The sequence below is a fragment of the Hirundo rustica genome, chromosome W (assembly GCF_015227805.2).
Source record: "Hirundo rustica isolate bHirRus1 chromosome W, bHirRus1.pri.v3, whole genome shotgun sequence".
Lineage (NCBI taxonomy): Eukaryota > Metazoa > Chordata > Aves > Passeriformes > Hirundinidae > Hirundo > Hirundo rustica.
Window position 1 is genome coordinate 20,834,724 of NC_053487.1, and position 19,462 is coordinate 20,854,185.

The following is a 19,462-nucleotide window of genomic DNA, read 5'->3' on the forward strand; positions in this document are numbered from 1 at the left end:
TGGGGTATTTTTAGGGTTAGTTCGGAGGCAAAGACTACACTGACGAGTTACTTGTATCACTGTGCCCTGCAATTTCCTGGCCATGATTCTTTCTTTCAAATGGTTATACAGGGCATCTATTCCCCAGTGTGTTTTCTCATGTTCCCTCTGTACTAATGACCACAACAAATAGGAGGGTACTACAAGTTTCCCTTCTTCTGTTACAGCCCATCCCTCCTGATTATAGCTTGCCTTTTCTACCTTGATAAGTTTCTTATCTTTCTTATTGTACATTGGCTTACCTTCAATAGAAATTTTTCCATCTGGAATCAATGCTGCCTCAACAGCCTTATCAGGTACTTCACCTTTTGCTGCGTCTTTTGCCTCTCTGTTCACCAGCATATTCCCTTCTTCTAATTCAGAGCTCACTTTTTGGTGTGCCTTTATGTGCATTATGGCTACTCTCTCAGGTAGTTGTATGGCATCTAATAGCCTCAGTATCTCTTGTGCGTGTTTAATACTCTTGCCTTGTGAATTCAGCAGTCCTCTTTCCTTCCAGATGGCTCCGTGAGCATGAACCACTCCGAATGCATACCTTGAGTCCATGTAGATGTTAATGGTCTAGACTCTATTACCTCCTTGCTTGTGGTAACTGCATACCCAGCATGCTTTTTCCCACTGATGACATAGCTGCTTCTATCAGTAAACCAGGTCTCAGCATCCTCAAGCAGAGTGTCCTTCAGATCCGGGTGGCTGGAGTAGGTGGCTTCAATGGTCTCCAGGCAATCATGGATCACTGGTTCTCCCATACTCCCGCTGAGGAAGGAAGCTGGATTCACAATGTTAGTTACTACAATTTCAACACCATCTTGTTCAGAAACCTCTGTGGGGAGAGCCAATGTCCCCCTTTTGCCTCAAGGACTGCAGACATTGTGTGAGATACTAGCACAGTCATCTTCTGGCCTAGGGTGAATTTGAGTGCTTCTTGGATGTTTATTGCTACTGCTGCAACTGCTCTGAGGCACCCTGGCCATCCTTTAGCTGCCGTGTCCAGTTGCTTGGAAAGACAGGCCACTGCCCTCCACTACGGGCCTAAGTTCTGTGCTAATATTCCCAAGGCAATCCCTTGCTTCTTGTGGGAAAACAGGCAAAATGGTTTACTGTTGTAATGCATTAATATTGTGTTTCATCGTATTTGTAATCACGTGGTTTGTCCTCGTTCAGCTGTAACCCAGCTCTTTTCCCCGCCCACCTTATCCCTGATTGGGTAGTGTCTTGTCCCTGCCTCTGGCCCTGCCCCCTGGGGAAAACCCTGCCCCTCCCCCCCCCCCCCGGACAGGCAGGGCCTAGCTCACTCTGGCACTGGAAAGCGATCGGGGAAGATCTCCGGCCAAAGCAGGGCAGGACTGTAGAATAAAGCAATATTTTCCCCCCGGAAAAAAAGCAGGCTCTTTCTTTTTGCCATCGGCAATCGTCTAGTCTCGTGGAGAAATACCACAACTGGCGCCTTACGTGCGGCTCGAAGCCACAAAATGTTCCCAAAAAGCTGGAAGAACCACTCAGAGAGCACGTGGCTAAGGAATCCCATGCAGAGACAGACCCGTCAGGCTTGGCGTTTGCTGTGGAGTCTCCAAAACACAGGGTTCCACAGGCCAAGGCTGCAGTTTTCTCCTTTGGACTAAAAAATCCCATCGGAATGCTGCGAAGGAGCCCTCGACCGGCAAGCTGCTCCCAGAGAGAGTGACCATGTGTTCGTGTAAAACTGAGCCTGGGATCAGAGACTGGAAGCTCTTTATGCACCAAAAAGGGTCAGTCTCAGGCAAAAGGAGTGATTGGGAAAGAAAGGAAAGGAACGCTGGATTTTCGGTGAGTACCACTTTCAGTTTTTTAAGGGAAAATCTTTTTAAGGGGCATTAAACCTCAGAGAAAAGAGTTTCTCCTTTCGCAGAAGGTTTTTGCTTTCAGAGTAAAAAACCTTCAAAGTGCTTTCTTTCGACAGACTGGGAGAGGGTGGAAAAGGAAACTGTTTCCTCTTTTTGGTTTGTTTTGTTTTTTTTTTCTCTCTAGCGAGGTTTTTTTTCCTTTCAGTTTCTCAGTCACAGATAAAAGGGGACATAGAAACTTAAAATCTGAGACAAAAAATGGGTGCTAGGCTATCTGTGTCTCAAAAAAAGAGCCTATTATCAGATTTTAAGTGTCTCAGATGATGGGAAAACCCATTTTTCCAAGAGGCAATTAAAAAAATTCATTCAGTGGTTATTTGCTCAATTTCCAGATGTATCATCTGAGCAAATAAGCTCCCCACAATTTTGGGAAACTGTTGTAAAAAAATTGTCTCAGTCAAGCTCCCCTAATGATAAAGAAAAAGAAAATTTTGCTCTTTGGAGCTTGCAGATTTTATTTGCAATGCAAAAACAAAATGAAAAGAAAAAAAAGCCATTTCCTTGTGGACTTTCCCCAGTTTCCTCAGTTTCTCCCTATCCTGACCCCAAAATCGGATATTCCTCTAGAAACCCCTAAACTTTCCCCAAAACTCCCTTCTTCCCCAGTTGGTAAACCCCGGATTCGGTTTGCTTTTGCAGGCAGTCCGAGTACACAAAACCCCTATCTTAGTGATTCCCAAGCTAGTCTTAGTTCAGAAGGGGGGTCACAAGATGGAGGGGACTCCTTTGTTCCCCAAAATGGCTGAAGCCATGTGCTCTTGAGTCACGAGGAGCCTCTCTCTTTGTCTGTCCCTTCTTCCCACAATCCCTTTCGCAATCCCTTCCTCTCCCCAGACCCCTCCCTCTCTTCAGTGCCCCCTCCAGCACTGCCCTTTCCTCTGACTCCACCCCCTACCCTCAAACCTCCGTCCTCCGACTCCGCCCCTTGTGACTCAAGCCTCCAGCCCCTCCCTGCCCCTGGTTCCCACGGTTTCCCTGCTCACAGTCCCAGTTCCCACACCCTGGGGTGGGGGGGGGAGCCGGGAACCCGGAAGCAGGAAGTGATCCCGGCTTTTCTGCCACCCCTGTGTCCTAGGTTACAATGTAAAATGTGCCCAAAGTATGTATTCTATCACCATCTACATGAAATGTTGTTGTGCACCACTGTTTCCCGTGCCCCCCTCCCTCCAGACTATCTTCTGTTAATGGCCCATCAATACCGTCCTGCATGACTCATAGATAACTCTCCCCAGGAGCTATCTCTGTTTAATGGGCAATCAAGGACCCATTGCAAAACTGATAAAATGATATCAGCCCATTGTGAGATGCTCCGCCCAGGGGGAGGAGCCAAGCATTCCCACCTGGATATAATCGGGGCCTTGGGACAGCACAGGCAGCCTTACCCACTGGATTCCCAGAGGACAAGAGCTACCAGACCTTTCTGCAAGAACACTGCTTCAACAAGACCACTTCATCTGGACTGCCACCACTACGGTTTCAGGTTGTATTCTGACTCTGTCAGTGATCTTTTGTACCATTGCATGTGTTTTATTTTATTTTACTTTTTTTTCCTCTCCTATTAAATTGTTTTTTCTGACTTGGAGTCTCTCGCTGGTTTTGCCTTCAAGCCAGCACATATATTTTGGTGCCCAACGTGGGGCAGGAGGTACTGAGAAAAGTCAGAATTACAATTTTGTAGTGAGGAAAAAAGAAACAGCTGTCCGCTATGATGCTCAACATCCTTTCATATATCTTATACCTAGCTCTCTACATTTTCCCACACATGGGGCAGTATTTGCCGGTCTTAATGCTCATGTGTAGACCAGGGTATGGTAGCAGAATTGCTGTATTGGTCTATTATGTTTATTGTATGATAACCTCTGAGGCAATGAGCATAATTCGGAATATATACTCTATTTTGTGTTCTTGTCCTGGTCCAGAATGCTACATCTGGGCTCTCAATAATCGCACCCAGCCCCTGTGGGGAGGGGTAAAGAATGATTTTTTCCAGTCTTTTAGGTATGGCACAGCAGTTTTCAAAAGTATTGAGTTCTCTCTAGGTGCCAAGGACAGCATAATATTGTTGTTAGTTCTGCTTTGCCTTCTCTGCACGGCCTGCACCATGTTTAGAAATCAAACACTACATGGGGTGGTGCAGCGTCTCCTTGAGGAGGAGGGAAAAAGAAACAAATGCAAAACAACGGCATCCGTGTCTACACAAACTGTCGTAGAGGAAACAGGAACCGCATCTATGCAGACTGTCACAAAAGAGAAAAGAACCAAAAACAAGGCAACAGTTTCTGCATCTACTCAGACCATCACAGAGGAGAAAGGAACCAAAAACAAAGCAACAGTGTCAGTGTCTACACAAGCTGTCACAGAGGAGAAAGAAACCAAAAGTGCCATCAGCATCTCCACACAAACTGTCACCGAAGCAGAACAACCTAAACCAGTGGCAGTTGCCCCTGTTCAGAAGAAGAAATCAAAGAGCAAATCAGTCCGCATAATGACTGATGAGGATGTGGCAGGACCTTCGCACCCAGCAGAAGAGACAGAGCCAGAGATCATCACCCGCTCTCTATCCCTGGGTGAACTGCGTGACCTGCGGAGGGAATTCACCCGCCAGACAAACGAGTCCATCCTAACCTGGCTGCTCCGCATCTGGGACGCTGCAGCCAATGACACCATTCTGGATGGAAGTGAGGCCAGGCAACTGGGATCGCTGTCTCGGGATGTGGTCATTGACCAGGGGATCGGGAGAACCCAACAAACTCTCAGCCTCTGGCGGCGACTGCTAACAAGTGTGAGGGACAGATACCTTTGTAAAGAAGACCTCCAGGTGCACCAAGGAAAATGGAGCACAATGGAACAAGGTACCCGATGCCTGAGGGAATTGGCTGTGCTGGAGATCATTTTCTCAGAAGACGAGAGATTTCCTAAAAGCCCAGATGATGTCCAGTGCACATCGCAGATGTGGTTGAGATTTGCACGGCTTGGACCAGAGATGTACTCCCGTTACCTGGCAACGCTGCAATGGAGGGAAGGTGAGGACAAGGTGGGCGTCTTGGTCAATAAACTAAGAATTTACGAGGATACTGTCACCGCCCCATTTCGTACCCATGTCTCATCCGTGGAAACAAGGCTGGCTGAGCAAGTCCGGAGCTTGATTGAAGAGGGCCATCAGAAACTAAAAAAGGAACTTAAGGAAGAAATTTACCACATCTCGCCAGAACCAACAAGAGTCTCTGCCATTAGGAGCAGGTACCCACCAGCCAGGGAGAGAGGATACACTCCACGGGGTAACCTCTGGTCTTTTCTTCGGGAACATGGAGAAGACATGAGGAATTGGGATGGAAAACCCACCTCCTCCTTAGCAGCCCGGGTACGTGAACTGAAGAGAGAGACACCTACCACGAAGAGCTCATCTAGAGCCAACACTGCTCCAGTCTCAAAGGCACAGAACCCCAGACAGTATAAGAAGAATGATATGACTGATCCACTTGAAGGGACCTCAGGAACATATTTACAGGAAGAAAGCAACGTGTACCATGACCAGGAATAGGGGGGCCCTGCCTCTAGCCAGGTAGAGGAAAGGGACAATCGGATCTATTGGACTGTGTGGATCCGATGGCCTGGCACATCTGACCCACAAAAATATACGGCTTTGGTTGACACTGGTGCCCAATGTACCCTGATGCCATCAAGGTATGTAGGAACAGAATCCATTTCTATTTCTGGAGTGACAGGAGGGTCCCAGCAGCTGACTGTATTGGAGGCCGAAGTGAGTTTAACCGGGAATGGGTGGCAAAAACACCCCATCGTGACTGGCCCAGAGGCCCCATGCATCCTTGGCATAGACTACCTCAGAAATGGATACTTCAAAGATCCAAAAGGATATCGCTGGGCTTTTGGGATAGCTGCTGTAGAGACAGAAGACATCAGACAACTGAGTACCTTGCCTGGTCTCTCAGATGACTCCTGTGCTGTGGGACTACTAAGAGTTGAAGAACAACAGGTACCAATCGCCACAACAACAGTACACCGACGGCAATACCGCACCGACAGAGACTCTGTGATTCCTATCCATGAGATGATTCGGAAACTGGAGAGCCAAGGGGTGGTCAGCAAGGCTCGTTCACCTTTCAACAGCCCTATATGGCCAGTGCGTAAGTCCAGTGGAGAATGGAGACTGACTGTGGATTACCGTGCTCTGAATGAAGTCACCCCACCACTAAGTGCTGCTGTGCCAGACATGTTGGAGCTTCAGTACGAGCTAGAGTCCAAGGCAGCAAAGTGGTATGCGACCATTGATATTGCCAATGCCTTCTTCTCCATTCCTTTGGCAGCAGAGTGCAGGGCCCAGTTTGCCTTCACCTGGAAGGGCGTACAGTACACCTGGAACCGACTGCCCCAGGGGTGGAAACACAGCCCCACCATCTGCCATGGACTGATCCAGACTGCACTGGAAAAAGGTGAGGCTCCTGAACATTTACAGTACATTGATGACATCATTGTATGGGGGAACACAGCAGGGGAAGTCTTTGAGAAAGGAGAAAAGATCATCCAGATTCTGCTGAAAGCTGGTTTTGCCATTAAGCAAAGTAAAGTGAAGGGACCGGCCCAAGAAATCCAGTTCCTGGGAGTAAAGTGGCAAGATGGACGGCGGCAGATTCCCACTGAGGTCATCAATAAGATCATCGCCATGTCCCCACCGACCAGCAAGAAGGAGACACAAGCTTTCCTAGGCGCCATAGGTTTCTGGAGGATGCACATTCCTGAGTACAGCCAGATTGTGAGCCCTCTCTACCTGGTCACCCGCAAGAAGAACGATTTCCACTGGGGCCCTGAACAGCAGCAAGCCTTTGCCCAGATCAAGCAGGAGATCGCTCATGCAGTAGCCCTTGGCCCAGTGAGGACGGGACCAGAGGTGAAGAACGTGCTCTACTCAGCAGCCGGGAACAATGGCCTGTCCTGGAGTCTTTGGCAGAAGGTGCCTGGGGAGACTCGGGGCCGACCACTGGGATTCTGGAGCCAAAGCTACAGAGGATCTGAAGCCAACTACACTCCCACAGAGAAGGAAATCTTAGCCGCCTATGAAGGACTTCAAGCTGCCTCAGAAGTAATTGGCACTGAAACGCAGCTGCTTTTGGCACCTCGACTACCAGTGCTGGGATGGATGTTCAAGGGAAAGGTTCCTTCCACGCATCATGCCACTGACACCACATGGAGCAAATGGATTGCCCTCATCACACAGCGCGCCCGTATTGGAAACCCGAATCGCCCTGGGATTCTAGAAATTATAACTAACTGGCCTGAAGGTGAGACTTTTGGATTATCTTTTGAAGAAGAGGAAGAACAAGTGACACGTGCCGAGGAAGCCCCACCGTATAACGAGCTACCGGAGACTGAAAGACAATATGCCCTTTTCACTGACGGTTCCTGCCGAATTGTAGGCGCTAACCGGAAATGGAAGGCTGCAGTATGGAGCCCCACACGACGAGTTGCACAAGCTACTGAAGGACAAGGTGGATCAAATCAAATTGCAGAACTTAAAGCCATCCAGCTAGCTTTAGATATTGCCGAACGAGAGAAGTGGCCAAGACTCTATCTCTACACCGACTCGTGGATGGTAGCTAATGCTCTGTGGGGATGGCTGAACTGCTGGAAAAAGGCCAATTGGCAGCGCAGAGGGAAACCCATCTGGGCTGCTGAGATTTGGCAAGACATCGCTGCCCGAGTAGAGAAGCTGACCGTTAAGGTTCGACACGTGGACGCACATGTGTCCAAGAGTCAGGCTAATGAAGAGCATCACAACAACGAGCAGGTGGACAAAGCCGCCAAGGTGAAAGTATCACAGGTGGATCTAGACTGGCAACACAAGGGAGAAGTATTCTTAGCCCGTTGGGCCCATGATGCGTCTGGTCATCAGGGGAGAGATGCAACATACCGATGGGCCCGTGACCGAGGGGTGGACCTTACTATGGACAACATCTCACAGGTCATCCACAACTGTGAGACCTGCGCTGCAATCAAACAGGCCAAGCGGGTAAAGCCTCTGTGGTACGGTGGACGATGGTTGAAGTACAGGTATGGGGAGGCCTGGCAGATTGACTACATCACCCTTCCCCAAACCCGCCAAGGCAAGCGCTATGTGCTAACTATGGTGGAAGCCACCACTGGATGGTTAGAGACCTACCCTGTACCTCATGCTACTGCTCGGAATACTATCTTAGGCCTTGAAAAGCAGGTCTTGTGGAGACATGGCACTCCTGAGAGAATCGAGTCAGACAATGGGACCCATTTCAAGAACGGCCTTATAAACACCTGGGCTAGAGAACATGGCATTGAATGGATATATCACATCCCTTATCATGCACCAGCTGCCGGGAAAGTTGAACGGTGCAATGGGTTACTTAAGACTACCCTGAAGGCGCTCGGTGGGGGGACTTTCAAAAATTGGGAACTGAACTTAGCAAAGGCCACCTGGATGGTCAACACTCGAGGGTCAATCAATCGAGCTGGTCCTGCCCAGTCTGAACCCTTGCACACAGTGGATGGAGATAAAGTCCCTGTGGTACACATGAAAGGCATCTTAGGAAAAACTGTTTGGATTAATCCCACATCAAGCAAAGGCAGACCCATCCGTGGGATTGTTTTTGCTCAAGGACCTGGTTCCACTTGGTGGGTAATGCAGAAAGATGGGGAAACCCGTTGTATACCACAGGGAGACCTAATTTTAAGTGAGAACTGAGTGTAGGGTTTCATTCTGTATATGTGTACATTTATCTATCTAGCTGTAAGAATGTATTAATTTAGGTATAATGTAGATGGTCATAGAATAAGGGGTGGATTATGTCCTAGGTTACAATGTAAAATGTGCCCAAAGTATGTATTCTATCACCATCTACATGAAATGTTGTTGTGCACCACTGTTTCCCGTGCCCCCTCCCTCCAGACTATCTTCTGTTAATGGCCCATCAATACCGTCCTGCATGACTCATAGATAACTCTCCCCAGGAGCTATCTCTGTTTAATGGGCAATCAAGGACCCATTGCAAAACTGGTAAATGATATCAGCCCATTGTGAGATGCTCCGCCCAGGGGGAGGAGCCAAGCATTCCCACCTGGATATAATCGGGGCCTTGGGACAGCACAGGCAGCCTTACCCACTGGATTCCCAGAGGACAAGAGCTACCAGACCTTTCTGCAAGAACACTGCTTCAACAAGACCACTTCATCTGGACTGCCACCACTACGGTTTCAGGTTGTATTCTGACTCTGTCAGTGATCTTTTGTACCATTGCATGTGTTTTATTTTATTTTACTTTTTTTTCCTCTCCTATTAAATTGTTTTTTCTGACTTGGAGTCTCTCGCTGGTTTTGCCTTCAAGCCAGCACACCCTGTCACATACCGACGGTCAAAAAGGGGGGGTGCTGTCCACAGTAATTGGGACCCCTTCCCCCAACAAGCGATTCAGGAGTTATGCAAAGCTCATGCCAAATTTGGATGCAAAAGTGAATACTTTCGCAGCCTTTTAAAAGCAAATTTAGCAGGGAATCCTATAGTTCCCTTCGACATCTGGCAGCTTTTTTCATCCCTCCTTTCATCCACACAGTTTAGTCTTTGGGACTCTACATGGAAAAAAAGATTAAGAGATTTACTCCCGGAGCTTTGGCAAAATCCTGAAACAGCTGTTGATAATAATTGTTGGGGAGGAAGAAGCCAAAAAACCCTATAAATATGATTGCCTCTATTCTGAGAATGAGAAACCTGTAAGTGAGATAGAATTGAAAGTAAGTTTTGATGTTTGAGATGTATTAGATACTGGATGTCTGGGAAAACAGTTATGTGACCATCTGAAGGTTACCTGCAGCCAGACCCAGAGGTCAAATGGAATGTCCTGTCTCACCCCTCAATGTATGGTTCATCCCACACCTGTAACCCTCCCCTGAAGTATCAGGTATCTGTAACCCCATTGGCCCAAGGCTTGTTCCAGCCCACCTTGAAGACCCCTGATAAGGGGTCCCAGGGGGGCTGGACGTTCTCTTTGCTTGCACCCTTTCCCGAGGACTTTCCTCTCTTGGAATCTCCTCTCCCTACTTCTCCCTTCCCCCACTTTCCTAGGCCTTGCCACGAGCTGCAGCCTGGCAGCTCAGAGCAAGGCCCCCACATCCCTTACAATAAACCTCATCTTCTAAAACCTAACTTCAGAGATCTCTCGTCTACATTTATCTACACCGTCCTGGAGTCCTCAGCAGCAGGAGGAAGCAATTTCTACAAATAATAATTTGCCAATTCGATTAGAACATCTATGTGGTGATGGTGAATGGGTTTCAGCCCTCAAGCAAGCTCAAGAAATTCCATTAGCTGTTTTAGAGCGCATCAAAGATGCTGCTTCCAAAGCATTCTTTTCAATCCAGCCCGATGGGTCCTTCCAACCTTACAGTAAAATAAAGCAGCTTCCACCCGAACCTTTTGTAACGTTTGTGGAGCAATTAACCCAAGTTATCGAGTTACAGGTTAAGAAAGAAGGAGCCCAAGAACAGGTCCTGGAGGAGATGGCTCTGGCCGATGCAAACGAACATTGCAAGGCAGCTATCCTCAGCCTGCCCTTGAAACCAGTGCCAACCTTAGATGACATGCTCCACGTGTGTACTCAGAAAGTTCCCTTCATGACAGCTCACCTAAACCACAGTCCCAGAGATGCATTCAGACCACTGCAAAGAGCTGCCGCAGCAGACACTGTGCCTCCTGTGCCTGTGCCACAGCCACCACCCAAGAGAAGAACAACATGTCTCCTGTGTGATTAGGCTGGACATTGGGCATCTCAATGCCCTTTAAAGAAGCAATTTCTGGGCTTTTGGGACAATGGGGGTGGGAGGTCTCAAGAGTTCAAAGGGAATTTTTCAAAAAAATAAAATGTCAGCGCTTACTTGCCCAGCGTGCCGAACATAAACAGGGCAAATCCGAGGAGGGGGGAGTAAAAACTAGAAAATGCAAATGTTAAATTAAATAATCCCATTATAACTAGATCTACCTTTCAGCAGAAGTCACCAGATATGACCCTTTCAGATCATGACCTAAGCAGACCCAATCTAACCACACAATGTCTAAAAAAGCCTTTTAGGTTGCAACTGACAGAATCCTTGCACCTAAGTGACACAGACTGGCATTTAGGTTCATTGGATCTACAGGTGCCAGGCTCCTGGCAACATGTTGGCAGTAAGTATGTCATCCTTGGGGACACCAAGTACACACCAAGAGAGATCGAGATCCTTCCGGGTCTCGTCCAATCGAACCCTAAACAACTGGTTCTCTGGCTGTGCTGTGTCCGTCCACCCTTGTTTCTGCCTAAGGGGCAGATAATAGCTCAGGCAATTCCAGCACCTGACCCGTTCCCTGAAAAAAACAGCACAAGGAACAAACACCTTGATGTTTGCCCCACACGAGTTCTTGGAAGGGACAAACTCATAATAGGGTGTGAGGTCCGTCACGGTGAGGAAGTAGTAAACCACAAAGGAGTTTTGGACACAGGCGCGATTATAACGATTGTACCGGAAAGGATGTGGCCTTCACATTGGGAACTGCAAAATGTGGCTGGGCACGTAGAAGGTATAGGGGGAATGAAATGAGCAAAACAATCAAAAAGTGTTGTGCAAATTAAGGGGCCAAATGGACAATTAGCTACACTGCGTCCGTTTATTTTGGATTATTCAGAGCCCTTGTGGGGGAGAGACCTGACAGCCCAGTGGGGGGTCACGATTGGCATCCCAGATGCCCCCCCAGTTTTTCGGGCTGTGGCCACTGAAGAGCGCCCTACCCAGAAACTCAATTGGAAAACTGATTCACCAGTCTGGGTAGAGCAGTGGCCGCTCAGTAAAGAAAAATTGAAGGTGCTTCAGGAGCTAGTAGATGAACAGCTAGCTAAAGGCCACATTGTGGAAACCACGTCTCCGTGGAATTCCCCAGTCTTTGTTATCAAAAAGGCAAACAAAGGCAAGTGGCAGCTCCTCCACGATCTCTGTCAAATTAATAATGTCATTGAGGACAGTGGTTCTCTCCAGCCAGGGATGCCATCCCCAGCAATGCTCCCCCAAAATTGGAATTTGGCAGTTATTGATATCAAAGATTGTTTTTTCCAGATTCCTCTGCACCCAGATGATGCCCCACGTTTCACCTTCTCGGTCCCTACTCTAAACCGAGAAGCCTCGAGGAAAAGATACCACTGGAAATTTCTTCCCCAAGGGATGAAAAACTCGCCATCTATTTGTCAGTGGTACCTCTCTTCCCTGCTGTCCCTAGTGCGTGCAGCTGTAGGAGAAGCCATCATCCTGCACTACATGGATGATGTGCTCGTGTGTGCCCCCAATGATGACTTACTGTCCCACACGCTTGACCTGACAATCGATTCTTTGGTTGCTGCAAGGTTCGAGCTTCAGGAGGAAAAGATTCAAAGGATGCTGCCTTGGAAGTACCTGGGTCTGGAGATTGGTAAGCGGACCATTGTGCCGCAAAAATTGGTTGTCAAAAATAACATCAAGACCTTAGCAGGTGTCCAGCAGTTGTGTGGGTCCTTAAATTGGGTAAGACCTTGGCTAGGTCTGACCACTGAGGGCCTAGACCCCCTCTTTAATCTTTTAGAAGGGGGAGAGGAGCTAAGTTCTCCGAGGACCCTCACCCAAGAGGCACGAGCAGCCCTAGAAAAGGTACAGGACTGTATGGCCACCAGACAGGCCAACAGGTGCAAATCAGACTTGCCATTCAAATTCATCATTTTAGGCAAATTGCCACACTTACACGGTGTCACCTAGACACACAAAGCAGTCACACGCAGATAAGAGATTACGCAAGGCAGAGGTCCTTCCGAACCAGCTCCCAGCTAAGAGAGCGGAGAGAAGAGAGCCCCTTTGTTTATTTCTTACTTTTTATACATTTGTGGGTCTAGCAGAAGATTGGCTTTTTGGGGTTTCCACCCCTCAGCCTCAGTGGCCAGACCAATTGTCAGTTACAATTGTTTTCAGGTTAGAAATATGCAAACAAAGGACAGAGAATGAAAAACAAAGGATTTGTTTATGTTACATCTATGAGAAAGGTAGAAAACTGCTCTTAATATTGTACAATAACTAAAAAGATCTGACTCCATTTAAGAAAAACAAAAGGCTCAGAAAAACCAGGGTAACAACACGGGATGATTTTTCAGTGGGAAAGAGTGGAAAAATCAAAAAAGGACAAAGACTGTAAGGATCTCCTCTTAATCATCAAGTGGGTTTTCCTCAGTCACCACTGGTCCAAAAGAATGACCAGGCCACAGGAATTGGTAGCAGAGTTGATCCGGAAAGCCAGGACCTGGATCAGGGAGTTGGCAGGATGTGATTTTGAGTGTATTTACATCCCAACTGAGATAAACTCGGGCCAAATCACAAAAGCAATGTTAGAGCACCTGATTCATGAAAACGAAGCTTTGCAGTTTGCTCTGGATAGCTACACAGGTCAAATTTCAATTCATCGGCCTGCTCCCAAATTATTTAGAGAACAAATTCAGTTCAAATTGTCATTAAAAAGTGTTCAGAGCAGGAGGCCCTTAAAGGCTCTAACCGTTTTTACAGATGCATCTGGAACATCTCATAAATCAGTAATAACATGGAAAAATCCTCAAACTCAGCAGTGGGAAAAAGATATTGTCGAGGTGGAAGGATCACCTCAGGTGGCTGCAGTTGTTAGAGCTTTTGAAAATTTTCCTTAACTATTCAATTTGGTCACAGATTCGGCCTATGTAGCAGGTGTAGTATCCAGAGCTGAACAAGCTGTACTGAGTGAGGTCTCCAATGCTGCACTTTTCAACTTGCTCTCAAAACTAGTGAATCTGGTCTCCCACTGAGAGCAACAATTATATGTGATGCACATCAGATCACACACTGATTTACCAGGGTTCATAGCCGAGGGCAACAGAAGGGTTGATGCTCTTGCTGCGCCTGTGGAGATGGCCCCACTCCCAAACATCTTTGGACAAGCCAAAATCAGCCATCAGCTTTTTCACCAGAATGCACCAGGCCGAGTCCGCCAGTTCCACCTAACTCGGGAACAGGCTCGGGCAATTGTGGCAATGTGCCCCTCGTGCCAGCAACACACACTCCCAGCCCTAAGTGCAGGAGCGAACCCCAGTGGATTGAACAGCTGTGAGGTATGGCAGATGGACGTGACACACATCATGTCCTCTGGTAGGCAAAGGTATGTCCATGTATCTGTAGACACCTTTTCTGGAGCTGTCTATGCCTCTGCCCACACAGGGGAGAAGTCTAGTGATGCCAGGAAACACCTAATACAGGCTTTCTCCTTCCTGGGCATCCCCAAATCAATAAAAACTGATAATGGACCCACATACACATCCAAGGAGTTCAGAAGCTTCCTGCAGCAATGGGGAGTAGAGCACAAAACTGGCATTCCCTACTCCCTGACAGGTCAGGCCATCGTAGAAAGGACCCACCAAAATCTCAAAAGTGTCCTCAGCCAACAACATCAGTCTCTAAAATTAGAAACACCCCAAATCCAGTTGTCCAAAGCCTTGTTCACTTTGAATTTTTAAAATTGCACATATGAAAATCTTAACCCACCGATTGTGTGCCATTTCAGAGAGAACTACCAACTGCAGCTGAAAGCAAAGCCACCGGTAATTGTAAAGGATCCAGCAACCAGGGAAACAGAGGGTCCTCATGATCTGATCACCTGGGGTCGTGGGTACACCTGCGTGTCCACTCCCTCAGGTCCCAAGTGGGTGCCAGCCAAGTGGGTGAAACCTTTCATCCCTAAAACTCCAAAACCACCTGCAGAGGCCCCACAAGTGGCCAGTGCTGCCTGGAGGAGCAGAAAGCGCCAAACCTTCTCCTTATAATTATAATTATTCCTTAACATTGTTTTTCTAAACTGTTTGTTTGCACTAAAGGTCATTTTTCTTCTGCAACTTTAAAGGTACTCAAGGTCCGAACTCTGAGCATCTCCCACAAACCGAGCCTTCCTCCTTCCTAATTTAATAAGAAAAGGGGAAATGTTGTAATGCATTAATATTGTGTTTCATTGTATTTGTAATCACGTGTTTTGTCCTTGTTCAGCTGTAACCCAACTCTGTTCCCCGCCCACCTTATCCTTGATTGAGTAGTGTCTTGTCCCTGCCTCTGGCCCTGCCCCCTGGGGAAAAATCCCCCTAGCTCAGTCTGCCACCGGAAAGCCATCGGGGAAGATCTCCAGCCAATGCAGGGCCGGACTGGAGAATAAAGCAATATTTTCCTCACGGACAAAGAGCAGGCTCTTTCTTTTTGCCATCAGCGGTCATCTAATCTCATGGAGAAATACCACAGTTTACTTACATTTGGAAGTCCCAGGGCTGGAGCTGACATAAGGGCTTTCTTTAGTTGGTCGAAGGCTCAAGTTGCTTCTTTTGTCCACTGAAGATCTCTGCTCCCTTCTGTGATCAAGGCATACAGAGGTTTAACAAGCAACCCATAGTTATAAATCCACAGTCTGCACCACCCTGTCATGCCTAAAAAGGTTCTTAGTTCTTTCACTGTCTGAGGTTTTGGGGTCTGGCATATTGCTTCCTTGTGATCCTGCCCCAAAGTCCTTTGTCCAGCACTCACTTCATAACTCAGGTAAATGACTGTTTGCCTCACCATTTGGGCTTTCTTCTGGGATACTCGATACCCCTGCAGGCCTAGAAAGTTTAGGAGGCTTACCGTCCAGTCCACACATGTCTCCTGGGTCTGGGTGGCTATTAAGAGATCATCCACATACTGGAGTAACTGTCCTTCTCCTGGTGGAGGTTCCCAGGACTCTAAATCCTTGGCAACCTGCTCCCCAAATATAGTGGGGGAGTTCTTGTACCCCTGCAGTAACACACACCATGTGAGCTGATTTTTCCTTCCAGTTTTGGGGTTCTCCCATTCAAATGCAAAAATTTTGTGCCTGGCTTCATGGAGAGGGAGGCAAAAGAAAGCATCCTTTAGACCTAGAACAGTAAACCAAGTTAGTTCAGGTGTTAAATGGGTTAACAAGGTGTAGGGATTGGCAACCACTGGATACAAGTCTTCAGTTACCTTGTTAACAGCCCTTAAATCTTTTACTAATCTGTATGACCCATCAGGTTTCTTTACTGGCAGAATAGGAGTATTAAAATCAGATTGACACTCTCTCAGTAGTCCTAGCTGCAGAAAGTTCTCAATAATTGGGCTAACCCCTTCTATATCTTCTTTCTTTAGGGGGTATTGTTTAACCCTTACTGGCTGTCCTCCTTCTTTAAGCCTGATTTGCACTGGTAGTGCATTCTTTGCTCTTCCTGGTATATTGGAGGTCCATACTCCTGGAAATACTTGATCCATTATTTTCCTAAAATTTTCCTTTTCACTTGCCACTTCAATTTCTTTGGTTATTAGCATTAAGCTTAACAGTTCTACATATTGTTGATCCTTTACCTCCAAACTAATTTCCCCATTTTTGAATATTATTCTTGCTTCCAGCTGCTCTAGCAAATCTCTGTCCAAAAGTGCAGATGGAGCATTAGGCATGTATAAAAATCGATGGATGCCCCACTGTTTTCCCAATTTATACTTCAATGGTTTGCAAAAATAAGCTCTTTCAGATTGGCCAGTTGCCCCTTTTACCATAACATAGTCATTGGTTACAGGTATTAGGGCCTTATTCAACACTGAAAATGTTGCCCCTATGTCTATCAAAAATTCCACTTCTTTTTCTTTGTTCCCCAGTTTGACTATAACCAGACGGTCCCCTAGGGTAGGGCCCTCCGGTCCCCCTCAGTCCTCCTTTAGATGAGAAACTATTTTTTCCTTTTTCTGATCACCCTTTTTATGTTCATCACCCTTTCTTAATACTGGGCACTGGTTTTTCCAGTGACCAAATTTCTTGCAAAATACACATTGATCTTTTCCCAGTCGGGGTGGTCCTTGTTTTGGTAGACCTTGCCCACATTTTCCCTTTTCTCACTCTTTTACTACTGCTACCAAATTCTTCACCCCTTGTTTATATCCTTCTTCCCGGTTACTAAAAACTCTCCATGCCTCATCTAGTAAAGTTTCTAAATTCTGGCTTTTTGGACCCCGGATCTTCTGCAGTTTCCAACTGATGTCTCCTGTGGATTGTCCTAAAAATAAATTTATTAATTGCTGCGTTCCTTCATCAGATCCAGGTTCCTGGGTGGTGTGTCGGCGCATTGCGTCTCGCAGGTGATCTTGAAATTCAGAAGGTGTTTGAGAGGGGCCCTGTCTGATAGCATATAAGGCTGACCAGTTTATGGTTTTGGGGATTGCTCTTTCTAGCCCTTTTACTATCAGTTCTTGGTATCTCTTTAACCGTCCTAACCCCTCATCATCATTAGGATCCTAACCTGGGTCTTGAAGGGGAAATACATCTTTAACATCCTCTTGTGTTGTCCTACAATCATCCCCAGCCAGATCCCCAGCCACTTTCAAAACTAATTGCTTCTCAGTTTCTGTTAAGGCATCAAGTAGCAGTTGCAGATCTGCCCAATCAGGTGAATGCTGCTTAATCATATCTCAGCACCAAAAATTTCTCGGCTATTTCTACTAGCTCTGGGCATAAGTTCTGGCCTCTCTGCTTTCTGCACACAATCAAAGCCTTTTCTCAGAGAGACCCAACTCCAAACACCAACTGTTTTAGGCTCGCAAAGAAAATAGCCAGGGGTCCCTCACGACCCCAAACACACTCCACTAGAAGTTTCAACAAGGTCTCGCCGAAAAATCCTACGGATTTCTGCCGGGACACCACACACAAATCCCTCCGTGAGAAGGAGTTGGGGAGGTAACCTTGATCCCACGCTGCCTCTCCACTCCTCTGTGGTTAGGGACTACACCACTAGGACTTTAAAATATTGCTACACACTCTAGCAACTGCAAGCCTCACAAACAAGCAAAAACATATATTTTTTTAACTAAAACACTCACTCGCCAATAAAAAAAATTCTTAGGGTTTTACAGGGAGTTTAGAGACACGGCCCGAGGCTGCAGAGCCTGGATTCCCCTGCGGTTTCCAGGGAAACAAATCACTACCCCCACGATTGCTGGGGCTGGCTCAGGTTTCAAACCTCCTTACGCCGCTTGCTCCTTTTAACTACAAAGATAAACCATTTTAACCTACACAAATGCTTTTTTCACCTAACAAAACGTCAGCAAAATCTTGTTGCCAAAAGCACACGCTGTTCAAGCTCACACACAGTCTAATTCCCCTCCAGCACACAATCTGGATATAATACAAACACTTTAAATCCTTCCGCTCTCTCAAACAGAAGGATCCCTCCGCTGATCAGGCAGGGATTTCAAAAGGCTTTTACAACTTCAAGCAAGCAAAACTCCTAAAAACACTTATACAGGTTACTAACACACTCCAAAATCACACAAATCAAAACGCTTACAACACAAACTCTCACAGACCACGATACATACCGTGCACCAATAATTCTTCCACAGCCTGAACACACAAACACCCAAAACCACGAGACCACAAAACACGGATCCGTTCACACTACACACACACACGGTGCGCGCGAGGCCGCAATCGGGATTTTCCGCGACCCACAACGGGACCCTTCGTGTCCCAAAACGGGCTAGCCACTCGGATTATGGATTATCAAGGTACCTTTTAACCACAAACTGTAACCGGAGCCACCACTGCTCCTAATACACAACAACAACACCGGTTATTTCACTGCCGCTGCTGCCCCCTCACGGGACACGGACTACCAAGGCATCTTTAAACTGCAAGCTCACACAAAAAAAAACCCAGTTATCGCTGTCCCCACTATGGGACACGCACTACCAAACCACTGATACCAGGCTCCGCAGAGCTGTCACAACTTTTACAAACAAACCCAAGAGGCGTATGTTGTGCACGAGACGTCTCTCAGTGTCTTACCAACCGCCTATACCAAGGTACCTCTTTTCAAATATAAACATACCTTTTGTCCGTAGTTCCAGCAGGTTCTGGTCTTTCCCTGGGTAGTCAGCGGGACCGCAGGAGCCCTCTTCCCAGAAAATACTGGGTAGGCGCCCAGAGGGGTCCTGGACCCCGCTGGCCCCACGGCCAGAGAGAGCAGTCCTCCTGGCTGGCTCGCCAAAATTACTTATTAAAGAAATATGGGTATTGATCTAGTATCGATACCCAACTATGGCGGACAAAAACTCTCTAACAGTTTAAAGTTAGAAAGTGTATGCTTATTATGGCCGGGCTGCAAGCAGGATAGTTCCCTAATACGCACTGTGAAATTCACAGGTAATTACAAAGCCTTTTATATTCAAAAGTATTGAATACCCAAATACAAATACATATTCATACTCCTGTCACCTCCCATTCCTCGCTTTGTATGCTAATTGGCAAAAAAGGCTATTAAGCATACATAGTTTGTTTCCTAAAATGAGTCTCTTCCGGGGAGGGATCACCCAAATGAGGAAGTAAGATGAGTCTTCCTCGTCCTGACCTTTCTACCTTTTCAATGCATTCGTGACAAATGAATCCTTGGTAGAACTTATAGTTTCTTGTG

General features: G+C 47.0%; 1 long non-coding RNA gene across 1 annotated transcript; it reads right to left on the bottom strand.

Annotated features, from left to right (window-relative positions):
- Positions 1–347: 347 nt before the first annotated feature.
- Positions 348–19,018, bottom strand: LOC131378736 (uncharacterized). The gene is made up of 3 exons (XR_009208583.1): positions 18,881–19,018; positions 15,264–15,361; positions 348–808 (listed from the first exon to the last, which is right to left on the bottom strand). It is a non-coding gene; the product is annotated as an uncharacterized LOC131378736 (long non-coding RNA).
- Positions 19,019–19,462: the final 444 nt, after the last annotated feature.